Raw genomic sequence first — 18,680 nt, 5'->3', positions numbered from 1 at the left:
TATATATCACTAAAGGTAAGAACATGTTTAGATGTGGTTTTTGTAGTGTATGTAGCTTTATTTTGGAAGGACCAAATATTTGATGTCACACTTGGATAGCTCTATTATGATTAGAGAACATTTTAAGTGCAAGTCTATAGAACTTGTTTATATTGCTATTTGTTTACAATGCAAAACTTTTTATGTGGTTATGTCTACTCGCCGGCTATCCAAAAGGATTAAAGAGCATTTATATTCTATTAAATCAAAAGATGAAAATAATACTTTGTTTAAGTGCATACAGGTTTGTTCTTCTTTTAGGACGTTTTAATGTACTGTATTGGAATGTGTTGCTTTTGATTATTGGGGGGTATTATAACAATACCCTTGAAAAGAAAGAAACCTCATGGCAAATAAAATTCCAGGCTGATACATTTCCTGAGTTGAATGAAGCTGTTAATATTACGTGTTTTCTAAAAGGCAGCAATTATGTTAAATAAATAATTAATTGCAATAAGTTTTTAAAGCTGTTTTTAAACGTGAAAAGATGGAGTTAATTGTTTAATTTATGGTGTTTTTGACTGGTTGGTTGCAGTTTAAATATTGTAAAATTTTATTATAGTTCATTCTGATGAAGTTACCTGTTTTGAACGAAAGTGCTTAATGGATCAAAAGTTTTTCTTTTCTCCTTAAGTGGCATCTTTCACTTGGGTGATTTTGTGTTTTCAAATGAGCATGTTTGCAAATGTAGCAGACCCACTTTCAAACAGAACACATTGTTCAGGCCTCTAATGATAAACTATATGCACGTGTAGGTTGCTCATCTCCTACTGAAAGCAGTAGCTAAACAGGGGAAAAAGCAAGTAACTTTGTAAATGCAAGAAATAACCCTTGCAGACTTCAAATAGAATGCACTGTTTAGTTCTCTCTTGATTAAATGTTTGTACCTTGCAGGCTTCCTGTATTCAACTAAAAGCATATACTAATGAACAAAAAAATAGCCAGTAAAACTTTGCAAAATGCAAGAAACAACTATTTTTCGTCTTGTTTTTTCACAGTTTCTTTTTTTTTCAAATCGTATTGTGTAATAACCCATCTACAGTTTAAACAAATGACAATAATCTAGACATATACTTCTATAAAAACACAGGAAATTATTTAAATTATACATATAACATACTTAATACATGTTTACATTCCCCAGCAGCCAAAGATCACAACATTACATTAAATTGCTTCTTTCCAGCCTTTCTTACCTTGCTACTTTGTAAAGCCTGGCTATATTACAAGTATCCACAACCATTCTGCACACGTTGTCAGGGTGTCACTTCAACAGACACACTCATCTAAATTCTAAATAAAAAAAATTCCACTAGGAGATCCAATTAAGTACTTTAAATACCTCTAGACATCAAACTATATAGCTCCTATGTGCAGAAAAATGAGATGCATCTCTACCCCTTGGATTACACATAAATAAAAACACTTATCTTAAACACAGCCAGTTCCTGGAAGAAGTGGACAGACAACAAAGCACACAAGCCAGACAAGTTTGCTCTCTTAGAAATTCTAGCAAAGCAAAATATCCAACAAACCAAACAATCACACTCCCATCGTCTTTAAAAAAAGACAGAAAAATAATCTAAAACCTTACTAGAACACCATGAAACTCATAAAACCAAGAAGGCAAATCAACACCAATCCCATCCCACAAGGAACAAAATCAACTACTGCCTCCTTCTTCAATCAATACTTTATAGAAACAGCATACAACAACCTTCCACCAACGTAGGTGGCCTGATTAAACCTTTTTTTATTGAGTAATATACACTTCAACAGATCAATGCCTAGGAGGAAAATAGACTCCATTCCTGCATAGCTCAAGACTTCTGTTGTATTTATTTTTTGATTCTCCATTCCTTAAGCAAAGTGGTCCAAGCATTCTTTTCAGCCTTTGTCTGTGCCAATAGTAAACAAATATATAAACTGTAGAAATAAACACCATGGAAATAGGTCAGGGCTTATCCCTTACAAAAAAAGTCAATAAAGTAAATGCAAAAGCTGGCAAAATAATTAGCAATAATTCAAGGCATCAATAATTCAAATAATGAAGCATACATAACAATTATGCAGATTGTAGTCTTAAAAGAGCAATCGGTGTACTGTATTTTCTATCTCTCTTGTAAACACCATTTGTTTCATAACTTGGAATCAAAATTTGGTAATACACTAAAGCAATAACAGAAATCAAACTTATGATTTATAGAACATCTAGGAGATTATACATTTACAGCTAAAATTCTAAAAGGACACAAGAAAGTGTCTAATATCATATATTTCTGCATTTTAATGAATTTACTAATCAGATAGATAAACTGTTCTCAACAGAGCTTTATCAGCCATCATTTTTGGCCTTGAGGCATAGTGTTACAAAATACGTGAGAGCACCATGCATAGTATCATAGGAGGTTACTATGCTATTGCTCCTCAGGCCCTTATAAGCCTAGCCAAGAGTTTAGCCCATATTTAGACAAGTCAGCAACCACAGCCCCCGTCCAGCAGGGACATAGGTGGAATTATTTTCTGTTTCCCATACAGTTATCCAGGTTGCGCTTAAAAAGGGATAATGACGTACTCTGCTTGACATGGACAGGGAGTCTATTCAACAGATGGGTGGAGTCTCTGGGACACAAATCTGTCCCATCAACAAGTCCTATTGATATCACAGACCAGGTTGAGTTTGCACATATGGGCTGCTTGAGTGCAGCTTGACTTGCGGATATGCAGCAGTCTCATTAAGGCAGGGTCTGAGATTGCTTTGTATGCCAGACAGAGGTCGTCTCTGAGGAGTCTATATGAAACTGAGTAGAGGGATAGGGCTTTTAGCCTATCTGCATAGGGTAGGTGTTTGAGGACCTGGATTCTCCTGGTGAGGAACCTCTGTGGTCTCTCCAGCTGCTGTATGTGCTTTGCGAGGTACATGCCGAAGGGGATGTTGTACTCAATAATTGGCCTTATAAGGGAAGAATATATGGATCTTATGACTTCTTTGTTCCTGGATGAGATACCCTTATTTATGAGGTGGGCAATGTAGAAAGCTTTCCGTACAATGGAAGCAACATAGTTGTCAAAAGTCAGGTTGCTATCAACCTGAGTGCCCAAATCCCTCACTACTGATTGGGTACTTAATACACTGTTATTAATGTGATAATATGTGGGGACGTCACTCTCCCCAAATTGGATGATGATGCATTTTTTGGCATTCAGCTTGAGGCCATATTTCTGACACCAGTGATTTGTTTGGATGAGACTCTCTTGGAGGACGTCCACATTACTTGGGGAATTGATGACTGCACCCAGCTTGCAGTCATCTGCAAACTTGGTCAGCCACAGCCCACTAGTTTTGGCCTGCACCTCAGAGAAGTATATCCCGAATAACAGAGGCCTCAAGACTGATCCCTGGGGTACGTCACTCACTATGGGTCTACTGCTTGAGGTGGCTTCCCTATTTTGATTAGGTGAGTTCTATCAGTGAGCCAGTTTGCTACCCATCTGGTAATATATGGATTGATCCCTAGTTGAGAGAGTTTATCTACTATGCCCGAGTGGGGAATAGTGTTGAAGGTTTTGGCCAGATCAAGGTAGGTGATGTGCACTGTCTTCCCCCTGTCCATTGCTTTGGTGACTGTCTCAAAGAAGTCAACCAGATTTAACAGACATGACCTCCCCTTGACAAAGCCAAACTGTATGGGGTCAAGTGTTTGGAGGTTGCCTATGTCCCTGTTAATGAGGTCCATGATAATCCATTCCATGGCCTTCCAGATCAGTGTAGTTAGGCTGATGGGGCTACAATTTCCTGGATCAGTGGACGCTCCACCTTTGTGTAAAGGGAAGACAGTGGCTGTCCTCCACTCAGCCGAGATAAAGCCAGTACTCAGGCTTTGTTGAATGGGATGCCTAATGGTGCTGCAAGTTCATGCCCGAGTTCATGTAGGATGCAGCCTGGGATGTTATCGCGTCCCATGGAGACTGTATTTTTTGCCTTTGAGAGGTCAATGATGACCTGTTCCCTACAGATAAGGGGTGGAGGGGGCAGGTACTGGGGATGTCCTGATTTACTGATGGGGAGGACAGAGGGGAGAAGTTTTCACTGAATCTGTCAAACAGTAGATTGGCTATATCTACAGCATTTGTGCATGTGGTGTCCTTGACCACCAGTTCTGAACAGATCTGCGTGCTTCTTTTGAGATTGCAGACATAAGAGAAGAAGGCCTTATGACTGTCTCTAGTAGATGTGGCCAATTTGGACTCGAAGTTGGCTTTAGAGTATTTCACTAGTGCTCTTACTTGCTTGCTCAGGCTAAGGAGTGATTGCTTCCAATTGGGCACCTGCTCCTTCTTGGTCCTGGACAGCAATCGTTTTCCTTTTGTTATATAGTTTATTTATTGAAGATGTCCACCAGACAGCTTTACTGCTCCTTGCAGAGCATGATTTTGTCCTGTCAGGTATTCCTATTCCATGCATCTATATAAATGCTCGTATAGTACTTTGGTGTAGATTTGGACATTGGTGCCAGTTCCTACAGTGGGGGAGGGGGTTGTGAAGCTGTTTATACCATCCCTCAGGAGGTTGTAATCAGCATTGGAGAAGTTTTTTTTGTTTGACCCTAGCTAGAGGGGGGTCAGGGGAGATGGTGACTTTGAAAGTGACCGCTTTATGGTCAGATCTTACCAGGGAGGATGATACCGTAGGGGTTCTGCAGTGGTTACTCATGCTGGTTAATACCAAGTCCAAGACATTATCACCTCTTGCGGGGGTATCAACTAGCTGTTCCAAGGCATTTGCATTGATAAAATCGAAAACCTCTGGGCATTTGCATTCTGGCATGAGTAGTTTTTCCAATCTATGGTTGGGTAATTAAAGTCACCTACCATCAGGGTAAAGGGTTGAATCTTGACAGATTTTAAGAGGTCCAGATAGGTGGAGTGGGCATCTTGAGTCAAATTTGGGGCCCTGTAACTAGCTATAATTTGAATAGGGATCCTGTCAATGGTTAACTGCACCTGGAGTGTCTCCTGTGCATCATACTGTTTGACCAGCCTGGAGATGTGCGTGTCTTTAATATATATTAAAACTCCATTTCCTTTGGCTTTGCTGCCCACATTTTGGGGTCTGAATGTATGATAGGATGAGTAACCAGGTAAGGCTGGGGTGCTTTCCACAGCTTTGAACCAGGTTTCTGTCAGCATCTTCCAGGGTTAAGAATGCTTGCAATGAGAGCAGTTTAATGTTTAGACTCCTAGCGTTTAGCAGCATGACCTTTAATTTGTGTTTTGTTGAGATTTTTATGTTGGTAGTATCGACCTCATGGCTTTTCCTAAAAAAGACACTATGGGTGAGGCAAGAGCCTTTGCCAGAATGCAATACAGTTAATGTACAATAAGTAAAACAGATACCAACAACAGATATCAATTATATATAACTTTAATATCCTAAAATAATAGGAAACAAATAAGCAAATTTTCAAGAGCAAATACAAAGTCATGCACACTAAGTGCCTGGTACAGTGTGTGTGTGTGTGTGTGTGTGTGTGTGTGTGTGTGTGTGTGTGTGTGTGTGTGTGTGTGTGTGTGTGTGTGTGTGTGTGTGTGTGTGTGTGTGTGTGTGTCTTTGTACAAGCAGGACGTCCTTTCAAGACTACATACTATATCATGCATTTTGGTACTACACAGACACAGCTTCATGGGCAGAATCCAAAATGAACTTTCAGTTATTAATTTACACACACACTTATTTGCTTTGTCTTTCTCTCACACACACACACACACACACACACACACACACACACACACACACACACAAAACTTCACAAAAAATGTCATGTATGTGAGCTCACGTACACAGGCACACACATACAAGCATATGCAAACTCACAAATGCCATGCAACAAAACATGAATAACTTGCTGAGTAATGCTTTAGAGATTCATGACTATTATTCCTACCTCTGAATATGGAAATAGTCTCTGGTATCTCTTACAGGACGCATAAGGTCATAAATGAGGGAGATTTACCTTAAGAAAAAAATAGAACATTAATGTAATGTGTAAACAGCAATCTAAGTAAAGGAATTATTAGGACAAATAAAAGAAAAGCCTGGCTTATAGAAAGAACAGTGAGGGTTTGCCAAAGAGAATCCAACAGATAAAACTAATGATATGTAACATAAATGCGTAGGTCAGTTGTTATAACGTTTTTGGGGGTGCACAACACAGATCTAATGCTATCTGCCAGGTACTGTAATATGGTACAGTCTTTTATGTACATGCATAATTAACAAAGTCTCTACTGTACTCACAGTGCACATATTTAATTTCATGGACAGTGTACTTTAAATACTCTTTCATATACACATACAGTTCTATGCACTGTTAGTATGTTATACACAGATTCATATATACTATAGCCCCATAGACACCGTGTTATACATACTCAGATTTATCAAAACATACAGTATAATCCACAGTGACTGTGCTGTACATACATACATGTACACACACACACACACACACACACACACACACACACACACACACACGAATATCAGTATACATACAGTGCCATACACACTCCAATTCAGGAGCACCCGTAGTACTACACGCAGTAAATGTGCTGTACAGATTCAAGATGAATGTGCACATGTAGCACAAAGTAATAAAGCCCTTACTGAAAACCAGATGACCTGTGTTTGATTATCAGTAGAGGTACCTGAGGGACAGCAAGGGGGTTTGGCTGAGTGGCCAGTGCTCTCTGGCCCACCATTAGGAAGGGAAGGCAGCTTAGCCATGCTGTAATAGCAGCATTAGGAAACTGCCAGGCACCACACTACAAGTGGTATTCTGCTTGCTCAGGAGGATTACCCATGCACAGATGGGTGCCTGCACCTCCCAAAAGCAACAACTGTGGACCGTGCAAACCTGCCGTGGGGTGGGAGAAGGCTTTGACACAGTCCTCAGCAGCACTATGAAGCTACATCAGCACCTTATTGGCCACAGATGTGGGATAAGTTGAGCGTAATGGAGGCCAAGATACACTCCTGTAGACATGATGAGTGAAGATAGAAGATGGTGGCAGCTGATGGCAATATGTGGGGAGGGAAGCAAAATGATTCATGTGCACATATTGAGCTGTACAGTGAATGCATTGTGCACACTTAGATTTATAAATACATATTGTGCTGTGCACAGTGAAAATGTTGTGCACACTCAGATTCATGTACACGCTGTGCCATACAGACCGACTGTGATGTATTTTGTACAAAAGAATTAGAAACAGTTGCAGACCTTGTTGCTGGTTGTGACATACCAATGGCAGAAGGACTGTATACTAAAAGACATAATAATGTGGCAAGACTGTTGCACTGAGGATTGTGCAAACATTATGGTACTGAAGTGGCTGAAAAACACTGGAAACATGAGCCACAAAGCATCACAGAAAATGAAGAAGTCTACATCACATGGGATCACCACATTACAAAGAGTTAAAAAGATAGATGTGAGAAAACCAGATACAGTGGTCCATGAAAAGAAGATAAAAGTAGCAGTGATCAATCACTGAAATCACTACAGCCAGTGACTACAGTGTCTTGAGTAGAGAGAGACATAAAGTCATAAAATATCAGGATTTGCAGGCAGAAACAAGAGCAATGTGGAAGAAAGATACCCAGACAGTTCCAAAAGTAGTAGGAGCAATGGGCCTTATAAAAAAAGAAGCTACAGTCGTATATAGATATGTTACCAATATATGTAACTCCTTACAAATTGCAGAAAGAGTCATTATTGGGCACATTGCAGGTGCTACGAAGAGCACTTCTGGCTGACATCAAAGACTGAAACAATACTAATTGCATGAACTTTAATCATACTTTGACTTAGGAATGGGGTCCATTCCAGTCATGGTATTAGAAACCCAAAAGACTTGGAGAAATTAAAAAAAGCAGAGACAAAACATCAAAGAAAGATACATTTTACATAAAACAACTTTTACAGTTACATGTCATGTTATCTAGTACAGTGAGACTTAGCAAAAATACAGACACACAACAAATAAGGATTAAGACTCTGGGTTAATCAAAAGCATTATAGAGTATGCAATACATAATACACAGCACTGACATGACAGCAAATTTGAACATGAAAACATATGTTGATAGCAGTATTGAGAATGTATATTCTGACTGTAAGCAGTAAGTCTTAACCTGCCAAGCACTTTAAGCCCATATATTTAAAAATCTGTGCAGCAGTGCCTGAATGACATAAGCAAAACAATTGTTTTACACAGAGCACCAGCTAATAACCCACTATTAACGATTAGACTGCACAAAAAGTCTAGAAACTTACACAGAAACTGTGCTTACCAGTGTGACATATGTACTGAGAAGTAGCAGAAAACTTTACAATTACCATCACTTTACTAAATTACTCCAAGCAACTTCTAGTGAAACTAGTACACTAAAGAATTACTTCATTACCATTTGCTGTGAATGTGGTGTATGAACTCAGCTTCATGTACACAACTTCTAATGGAACTAGTGTGCATATGCAGTGGCACTGTTGTACAGACTTAAGATTCATATACACGTGCAGTACAACACACAGTGGCTGTGCTGTATACATTCAATCTTATGTCAGATTTATGTAAATATATATTAGTACCATGCATAATGAGAGTGTGCTGTGTTCACTCAGATGCATGTACACGCACATTATACTATGCCAAGTGAATGTCTTACAACTGTTTAGATTCATGTCGCATATAGTACCACATACCCTCACATTCATAAATACACAGTGTCATGCACGAGTGTGCTGTGTGTACTCAGATTTGTGTGTATCCATAAGGTTATGCACAGTGATTCTCCTGTACATACCTACATTCATGTAAACATAAAGTGTCATACACAGTGACTATGCTGTACATACACATGCATTCATGTACACAGATAGTGCCATGCACTGCGATTGTGCTGCACACACTTTCATGTTTACACACTGTGCTATGGATAGTGAATGCCCAGTAGATACTTAGGTTCATGTAAACATATACAGCCATAAACAATGACTGTGCTATACAAATGGATTAATGAATATGTATACTGTCATATGCAGTTAAGTGCATTATACCCACACTGATTAATATATACATTTACTGCATTCTGTCCTGTATGTATTGATATAAACATATAGAGCTATACAATGTGAATATCCTGTACACACAAAAATTCATGCACACATTTATTTATTTATTTTACATTTGATAACCGTGAAAGTCCGACTGGACTAGCAGTCCTTTTTCAGCAGAGGCCCAGGGAGAAAAGCTCCATAGTTATATAAAGTCAGAGCAACATATAAACAGACATTAGCCAAGGATACATTCAGACATGAAACACATTTGCTGAAATAGACTTACAGCACCATTATAAACAGATATCATAAAATACATTAAGATATGTACACAGTTGTTGAATAAGATAAATGTGCTATTTAACATAAGTATGAGGGTATACAATGCTTCTTAAAAGGCTTGAAAAGTAAATACAATAGTGTAGGAGAATTACAGGTAAATGCAGTACTGCATGTAACAGAAGTATACACTTTCTTTGTAGATTCTTTCATGTACACTGACTGTTCTTTCATGTACAGTGACTGTGCCATATGTACACACAGTGCTACAGAATGTAAAAATTCTGTACACACTCAGATTCATGTATAAATATAGTGTCATGTACAATGAATGTGCTGTACACACTCAAGCTTCAACTGCACATATACTGCCATACTCCGGGAATGTGCTGTACAGACTCAGCTTCAAGTAAATGTATAGTACTATGCACAATGTAAGTGCTAAACTATGTCAGATTACCATACACGTGGTATCATGGAGTTTGATTGTGTTACATATAGTCAGCCTCAAGTGCAGGTGTTCTGCTTTATATACTTACTCTGATGCATACAAACTACTTTGCATGCACACAAATGCACAATTATAATGTCATACACAGTGCTTGTATTGTACTACCTTTATTGTATAATGTTAGTGCGGTACACATTTGGCTAGCTGCACATACACACACTCCTTCACTGCTATATGTGTTCAGTTTGAGTTTTGGTATGTGATGTGCCAGCTTTAACACACACACACACACACACACACACACACACACACACACACACACACAGAGTCATGCACACTTTATGAGCAACATGCACTCTCGGCTTCATGTCAAAGGTCTTTTGATTTGTACACTCGGCCTTGTTCATAACTCCTTCGGTTTAATGCACACTCATTATGTGTTAGCTCATGCACAGTACCCAACAAACATTTGCACAGGTTTCCCAGAGGTAGTAAGCACTTTGTTTACACAGTCATCTTGTCATACTGTTGTATTACTCATTTAAATGGTACAGTATGTTACTTTATGGATGAATTATTCAAAGCATGATGAACAAAGGTTAGATAAATGCACCACCTGCACTTATTTTTATGTGTGGGGTGGGCTTCCTGTGCCTTTTTGTAGAGATGCACACTTTCCCAACAAAGAAATGCTCTTTCTGAAGTCACCATTGTCAATAATGAATGGCAATGGTAAGTTTTCAAGGCTTCTCACTTAGAAGTGAATTGTACAGTATTGGACTTCAAATGCCTTGTCATTCAATGTGTTCACTCTCAACATATTCATTACTGAATAACAGAGAATTTAAAATATGGTAATATCCATTTAAATACTGCTCCCCGGCTTAGCAAATACTTTTTTCATTTGTTTGGCTAATATGAATCATAAGGAAAAAGCTATCTTTTGTGGACTGCTGGAATGAAAGGCGCATCCTGAAAATTTGTGAAAAATCAAGCATTCTTGGCATTTTAATTCAAATCAGATTTTCTGAGGTATTTTTAGCTAGCAATAAATGATGCTGACTGCCATAGTATACTCATCTTGGATGCATGAAAAGGATTCTCTACCCAGCATTAGGACTAGTCTGCATATTAAAAATTTTCAATTTCAACTACTTCATTATGGAAGTTCTTTACATATAATCTTGGTGCCTTACTCGCTCTGATTTTTTAATGAATCATCATAAAAAGAAATTATGTACTTACCATAACATTCCATCTGTATTTTCCATTTTTATTCCTCCTCGACGGATGGGTTCAGATCTGAGACGTCTGATCCAACTCTGCTGCTGCAAAAGTCCTTGGCAACTTAGAACTCTTGAGCTTCTCCCTTACCCATAATTCACCAACCCCCATTACGTCAGATCTTGTTTGCAAGCTATAAAAGAATGACATACTCTTATAGCTCTATTTTATAAGACATAGAGAAAGATGGAGACAACCAGGCAATGCCACATCTGGAGCTGGTAACGTTCATAAGATATAACAAATTTGCTAGATCAGCTCGCTCTTCTAAAACAACCCTAAGAAGGGTTGGAAACTGGTGGGTGGGGAGTCAAGGATGAATGGAAATGGACAACACAGATGGGAGTTTATGGTAAGTACATAAATTCTTTATCTGATGTCAATTTTCATTCAGTCTTCAACTGATGGGACACAGTCTCCAGCTACCAAGGACCTTGGATAGACTCAAGGAAGGATATTTCTGAGCACCACTAAGGCAAAAGAGGCCCTACTCCTGGACACCAAATCCAACTTGCAATGAGAGATAAAGGTGTGAGGGGAAGCCCAAGTCACTGCTGAACAAATGTCATCCATGGAAGTTCATGAGTGGAAAACTGAGGCGGTAGCTATAGCTCTGGTTGAATGAGCACTTAATTTGTATGGGAAAGTAATACCGGACTTGTAAATAAAGGAGATACTGTCAGCAAGCCATTAGCTAAGGTGACTTTAGATACAGGTAAGCCCAATTTCAGAATCGCAAAGTATATAAACAATTGATTAATCGTTATGATATCTTTTGTTCTATGTAGATAGAAACGTAATTGTCTATGCATCCAGCAACTGTAGCAACTATTCTCCTTTGTTGAAATAATTTGGGAAGAAGACTGGTAGGACTGAAGAATTGATTAATGTTGGTGTGTGATATCACTTTTGACAAAAAGGATGCATTGGCTCTTAAGGAGACTCTACCATTATGCAAAATGAGATAAGGAGGTTTCACTGACAATGCTTGAATTTCCAAAATTCATCTGGCTGAAGTGATGGCAACTAAGATTAAGGTCTTCTAAGACAGAAATGTAAGGTCACAATCATGGGAAGACTCAAAGGGTGGAAGATTCAAGGACTGCAGTACCAGATTTAGCTCCCATGGAGGCATGGGATCTTTAAAAAGAGGTTTGAGAAGAATTGTGCTGTGTATGAAGACTTTGCATATTTTTTGAGAAGCTAGTGAAAAGCCATCAAAAGCAATGTGGAAATTACAACATCGCTGCCAGTTGGACTTTGACTGTTGAAGAAGTGGCCCCTTGGTTGAACAGTAGTGTCAAGAACTCTAGCACATGACTGAATGGGTCCGAAAAAGAGTCTATATGGTAGTGAAGAGCACGGTGAACAAATCTTTTCCATTTACTAGCATAAAGTTTCCTAGTAGACAGCTTAAGGGAAGACAAGAAGATGTGATGAACACAGGAAAAGAGCATCGACTGCCTGGATATTACTGGAAAAGGAGAAACCAAGCTGTCAGCTTGAGGTTCTGGAGGTCCGGATGTATCACGCCCATCAGATGCGGCAGGAGATCTGAAGCTGGGTCCAGAATCCAACGATGGTGAATTAAATGAGGTTACGAGAAGCGAAACCAAATCTGTTGAGGCCAAAAGGGGGTAATGAAAATGACCTTGGTCTTCAACCTGTCAGCTGTTTGAAGGAACTTTGGAATTAGGCGATATGCATAAGGTAATCCGGGGGGGGGCAATCGTGGAGAATAGCATCTCACGGTGCTTCCCCCTCTGGGGGGGGGGGGTTAGGGCAAAGTAGCTGCTGCACTTGTTTAGGGGAGATGCAAAGAGATCGCAGCAAGGCTGGCCCCCATGTGTGGAAAATCATTTCTGCTATTTTCTGGTTGAGGGACCATTTGTGAGGTAACAGAATACACCTGCTTAGTTTGTCTGCTAGCATGCTGGACTTCCCCAGAATGTGCACTGCTAAGAGAAATCAGTTGGAAGAGAGCGCCCACTGCCACACCCTTAGTGTTTCTCGACATAAGGGGTACGATCTGGTTCCTCCTTATTTGTTGATATACTAAACCACTGACATACTGTCTGTTTGTATTGCAATCTGTCCAGACGGTACAGCACCCTGAAAGGCTTGTAATGCTAAAAGTACTGCTCTCAACTCCAGTACGTTGACATACAAATTGGACTCTTCAGAGGACCACATGCCTTGGACTGTCTTTCCCAGGTAATGGCCCCCTCCCACTCTATCTGGGAAGTGTCCATGGTCACTATGGCCTTGGGGATGTGCAGGAACAAATGGATGGCCCTGTAGTAGCTGTTCCAACTGGATCCACCATATCATACTTTTCTTGCAAAATTTGGTAATTCATATTGGTGCGGACAAGGGTAGATGGGGTATTGACCACTGAGATGCCAACATCCACTGAAGAATCCTCATGTGAACCCCGGCTAGCGGAATGAGGGTTATCACTGCTGCCATTGTTCCTAGTGCCTGCAGAACTAGGTGAGCTGAGATCGTAGTACTGTAAAGTATCTTGTTGACCCTTAAAGTTTGAACTCTGGAAAGGGGAAGGGAGGCTATTTTTGACCTTGTGTCAAGTAGTGCTCCTATGAATTCAGAATTTGAGTTAGCTCTAGATTTGACTTCTCATAATTTATGGCTATTCCTAACCTTGTACAAGTGAGGATAACTTCTTCTCTTGCCATGAGCCTGGTCAGAGCAGTAATGAGCCACTCTGAGCTTTGGCCTGCTAAGACCTACATGAAATCAAATCAACTGGACATATAAGTGAATTTAAGTAAATCTTTATCTGCACTTTTTTTCAAATAATACAGCATTTAAATTGATTTATTTGTATTGCACTGAATACTATCTAGCTGGAAGTTGTGGCTCTGTTTTTTCAGTTAATGCTTGTTAGAATTCTTGAATAGCCAGTGATAAGTGGGGGTATCTGCATTTTTTTTCAAATACAGCATTTAAATTGATTTATTTGTGTTGCACTGGATACTATCTAGCTGGAAGTTGTGGCTCTGTTTTTTTCAGTTAATGCTTGTTAGAATTCTTGAATAACCAGTGATAAGTGGGGGTATCTGCACTTTTTTCAAATAATACAGCATTTAAATTGATTTATTTGTGTTGCATTGAATACTATCTAGCTGGAAGTTGTGGCTCTGTTTTTTTCAGTTAATGCTTGTTAGAATTCTTGAATAGCCAGTAATGAGTGAGGGTATCTGCACTTTTTTTCAAATGCATTTAAATTGATTTATTTGTGTCGCATTGAATACTATCGAGCTGGAAGTTGTTGCTCTGTTTTTTCAGTTAATGCTCGTTAGAATTCTTAAATAGCCAGTGATAAGTAGGGGTATCTGCACTTTGTTTCAGATAATACAGCATTTAAATTGATTTATTTGTGTTGCTTTAAATACTATCTAACTGGAAGTTGTGGCTCTGTTTTTTCAGTTAATACTTGTGTTAGAATTCTGGAATAGCCAGTGATAAGTGGGGGTGTATCTGCCCTTTTTTTCTACAGCATTTAAATTGATTTATTTGTGTTGCATTGAATACTATCCAGCTGGAAGTTGTGGCTCTGTTTTTTTCAGTTAATGCTTGTTAGAATTCTTAAATAGCCATTGATAAGTGGGGGTATCTGCACTTTTTTTTCAAATAATACAGCATTTAAATTGATTTATTTGTATTGCACTGACTACTATCTAGCTGGAAGTTGTGGCTCTGTTTTTTCAGTTAATGCTTGTTAGAATTCTTGAACAGCCAGTGATAAATGGGGGTATCTGCACTTTTTTTCATATAATACAGCATTTAAATTGATTTATTTGTGTTGCACTGGATACTATCTAGCTGGAAGTTGTGGCTCTGTTTTTTCAGTTAATGCTTGTTAGAATTCTTGAATAGCCAGTGATAAGTGGGGGTATCTGCATTTTTTTCAAATAATACAGCATTTAAATTGATTTATTTGTGTTGCACTGGATATTATCTCGCTGGAAGTTGTGGCTCTGTTTTTTTCAGTTAATGCTTGTTAGAATTCTTGAATAACCAGTGATAAGTGGGGGTATCTGCACTTTTTTTTCAAATAATACAGCATTTAAATTGATTTATTTGTGTTGCATTTAATACTATCTAGTTGGAAGTTGTGGCTCTGTTTTGTCAGTTAATGCTCGTTAGAATTCTTAAATAGCCAGTGATAAGTAATGGTTATCTGCACTTTTTTTCAAATGCATTTAAATTGATTTATTTGTGTTGCATTGAATACTATCTAGATAGAAGTTGTGGCTCTTTTTTCAGTTAATGCTTGTTAGAATTATTGAATAGCCAATGATAAGTGGGGGTATCTGTACTTTTTTCATATAATACACCATTTAAATTGATTTATTTGTGTTGCATTGAATACTATCTATCTTGAAGTTGTGGCTCTGTTGTTTCAGTTAGTTCCCCTCCAGCCCTCCCTGCTTTTGTTTTGGTGGTAATCTTGGTGGCTTTGAAACTGCCCACCCCTCTTGTAAATTTGCATTTGGATACTCCTCCTGGGCCCGTCTCATTTGCTCACTCAAAAAAAAAAATGTTTGCACTTTTTTCATCTGCTTTTACTGTATTTGTGTTTCTTCCTACTTTATTTTGCTTTTGCGCCATCTTAAAAGTACTCAAGTGTATTTATTACTGCTTGGTGTAACTATCATTCTAAGACTTTTGGTTTAAGCACTTGGGCTTCAGACCAGTTATTTTACATTAAGAAGGTTTGTGGTCTGCACTCTTGTGGGAGGACAGGCTGGAATCTGCCCTTCTGAGCTGGGAATTTCTGGTTAAAGGCTTATAGTGCCTGCATATTTGAACTGTTTCTTACTTAAATTGGTGGGCCTTGGTTGCTGTAGCATAGACTAGATCCAGGCCTGCTGAATCTAGCTTTGTTTGCATAACTTGAGCACTAATCCAGGCCTTCTTAAAAGTATTCAATTGTATTTATTACTGCTTGGTAGTAACCTGAGTAAAGTGTAGCTATCATTCTAAGCCTTTTGGTTTAAGCACTTGGGCATCAGACCAGTTGTTTTACATTAAGAAGGCTTGTGGTCTGCACTGTTGTGGCAGGACAGGTAGCTTACATCCTTCTAAGTTGGGAACTGCTGATTGAAGGCTCAGTGTCTGTTATTCTAAAAGTGTATTAGTTCTGGTTTAAGCACTTGGGCTTCAGGCCAGTTATTTTACATTAAGAAGGTTCGTGGTCTGCACTCTTGTGGGAGGAGAGGCTGGACACTGCCCTTCTGAGCTGGGAATTTCTGGTTAAAGGCTTATAGTGCCTGCATATCTGAACTGTTTCTTACTGAAACTGGTGTGCCTTGTTTGCTGTAGCATAGACTAGATCCAGGCCTGCTGAATCTAGCTTTGTTTGTATAACTTGTGCACTAATCCAGGCCTTCTTTTTTGGAGAAGGTTCCCCTGCACCCCAGTGGCAGGAGTGCACAGTTAGACTACAGGAACAGGGCTCAGTTTTGAGATTTTTTTACCAGTTAATTGGCTAATTTGTTTAAAAGCCTTTTCTGATTGCTTGCAGTCATCTAAAGCTGTTTTAAGTGCATTTTTTTACGTTTGTAGTTGTTTAAAGCTGTTTAGTGTATTTTTTACTGTGTTTGCCTTATCTTTTCAAAAAAAATGTCCTTGTTTCCCACCTTTCTAAACTAGTACAGTCCAGTTTTCAGGCTAGCGCTGAATTCAGGGCTGTGTTACAATTTTCTGAGTTGCCCATACCTTACGTGGATAGAGGGAGGTTTCTCTGGTCACCTGTGAGAGAGGGAGCTTTGAGCAGCCATCTGTCCCTGGAGGAGTGGTTCCAGCCCAGACGTTAGTAGTTTATAGGCCATTTTGGGCTAATTTCTATCTTTTTCATTTCCCTGCTGTAAAAGCCATGTTTGCACAGTTTTGCATGTCCGGGCAGTGCCAAATTTATCCCGGCTCCCCCAAGTCTCCTCTTCAGTTTTTCCCTTGAAAGTAGTCTAACTCTCAACCTAAGCACTTAAAAAGCATCCTATAGTCTAGCAGTTGCTCAAACCTAATAGCAAGCACTAATATACCCAGACACTTGATTGCCCAGCAGGGCAAGGCTCATTATTCACCCCTCACCAACTAAGCGACTAAGCAACTCACCCTACTAATCAGGCATGACCAAAGGGCAATTTCAGGTATACTCTCTAGTCCAGCTGGTGAACCTGGGTTTCCTGAGGCAATGTTACAACTGCCTCATATACACAGACAACCCTCTCTTCCTCCCACAAAACATTAACATATGCGAGAGATGCAATTATATATCTAAACTGGAGGCTAAGCTCTCTCCACCCAAGACTGAAACAGGCAGTCATGAGGAGAAGGTTAACACTTGCACCACACCTCCAGTCTCACACAGACATACTAAACCAGCACTGGCAAAAAATACACATAAATACACTAAATCATACTCGGAGGCTCTAAATAAAAACCTGCAAAAGCGTCACAGACCTCCAAAGCAGACATCCAAAAAACCTGCACCTCCCGTCACAAACCAGACAACACATAAAACACAAAATCAGTGTGCTGCACAATCACAGCCCTTAAGGTGAAATAACATACCTAACACACTAGTAATAGGCGACTCTATAGTCAGGCACACTGATGTCCCACTAACTAGGCTGGACAAGGAGAAGATTACTGTTAGCTGCCTGTCGGGAGCTAGAATCTGCCACATAACTCAAGCACTCAGGTCACTCCAGAACAAGTACAAATATGACTCTGTCATTGTTCATGTTGGTGTGAATGACCTGAGATGTACCTCCCTGGACTACATGAAAAGAGACATGGAAGAGCTCCCTGATCATGTAGCCCAGGTGGATATGACCCTGACCCTGAGTAGCATCCTGCCCTCACCAAGAATGATACCACAGTATAAAGAAAAAATCATCAATTTCAACAACTGGCTAAGCTTCTGGTGTCATTCAAAGGGGATCCAGTGTCTGTTAGCCTGGGACGACATGCTCGACAGGCCTTGTTGCTTCACAAGAGACAGCTTTCGAATACTGGTCAAGGCTCTTGCTGCCCCCCATAGTGCCTTTTTTAGGGAAGGCTCAAAAGTCAAACCCACCTCCGTAAACAGCACAAATAAAAAAATGAGGGTTATGCTACTCAACGCCAGGAGTTTAAATCTCAAAATGTATGTGTTCGAAGCACTCCTCAGTATGGAGAACGTCAACATCTGTGCAGTAAATGAAACCTGATTCAAGGCTCCACAGAGCGCTACAGCACTACCGGGCTACAACTCATACCACACATTTTTGGCCACAGAACATGAACCGAAACACAAAAGGAGGGGGTGTATCCATATTCATCAAGGATACCTACACCTACAGGTTAGTGGCGCAGCATGATACCTCTGAGATCATCCATGTGCAACTAACATCAGGCAAATCTGCAATGCAAATTGTGGCCTGCTACAGATCACCCTCCATGACCCAGGACCACCACTTCGCCTTTCTGGAGAC

General features: G+C 39.5%; 1 long non-coding RNA gene across 1 annotated transcript in view; it reads right to left on the bottom strand.

Annotated features, from left to right (window-relative positions):
- Positions 1 to 18,680, bottom strand: part of LOC122800811 — a 465,861-nt gene that overhangs the window by 49,273 nt on the left and 397,908 nt on the right. Inside the window, exon 3 of the long non-coding RNA XR_006364645.1 lies at positions 5,985 to 6,053. This is a non-coding gene — a long non-coding RNA (uncharacterized LOC122800811). The remainder of the gene's footprint in view (positions 1 to 5,984; positions 6,054 to 18,680) is intronic.

Source organism: Protopterus annectens, chromosome 4.part1 (assembly GCF_019279795.1).
Source record: "Protopterus annectens isolate FY-2018-M chromosome 4.part1, PAN1.0, whole genome shotgun sequence".
NCBI classification, from domain to species: domain Eukaryota; kingdom Metazoa; phylum Chordata; order Ceratodontiformes; family Protopteridae; genus Protopterus; species Protopterus annectens.
The sequence above is the reverse complement of the archived record's forward strand: the minus strand, read 5'-3'. Positions and strand labels throughout refer to the sequence as shown.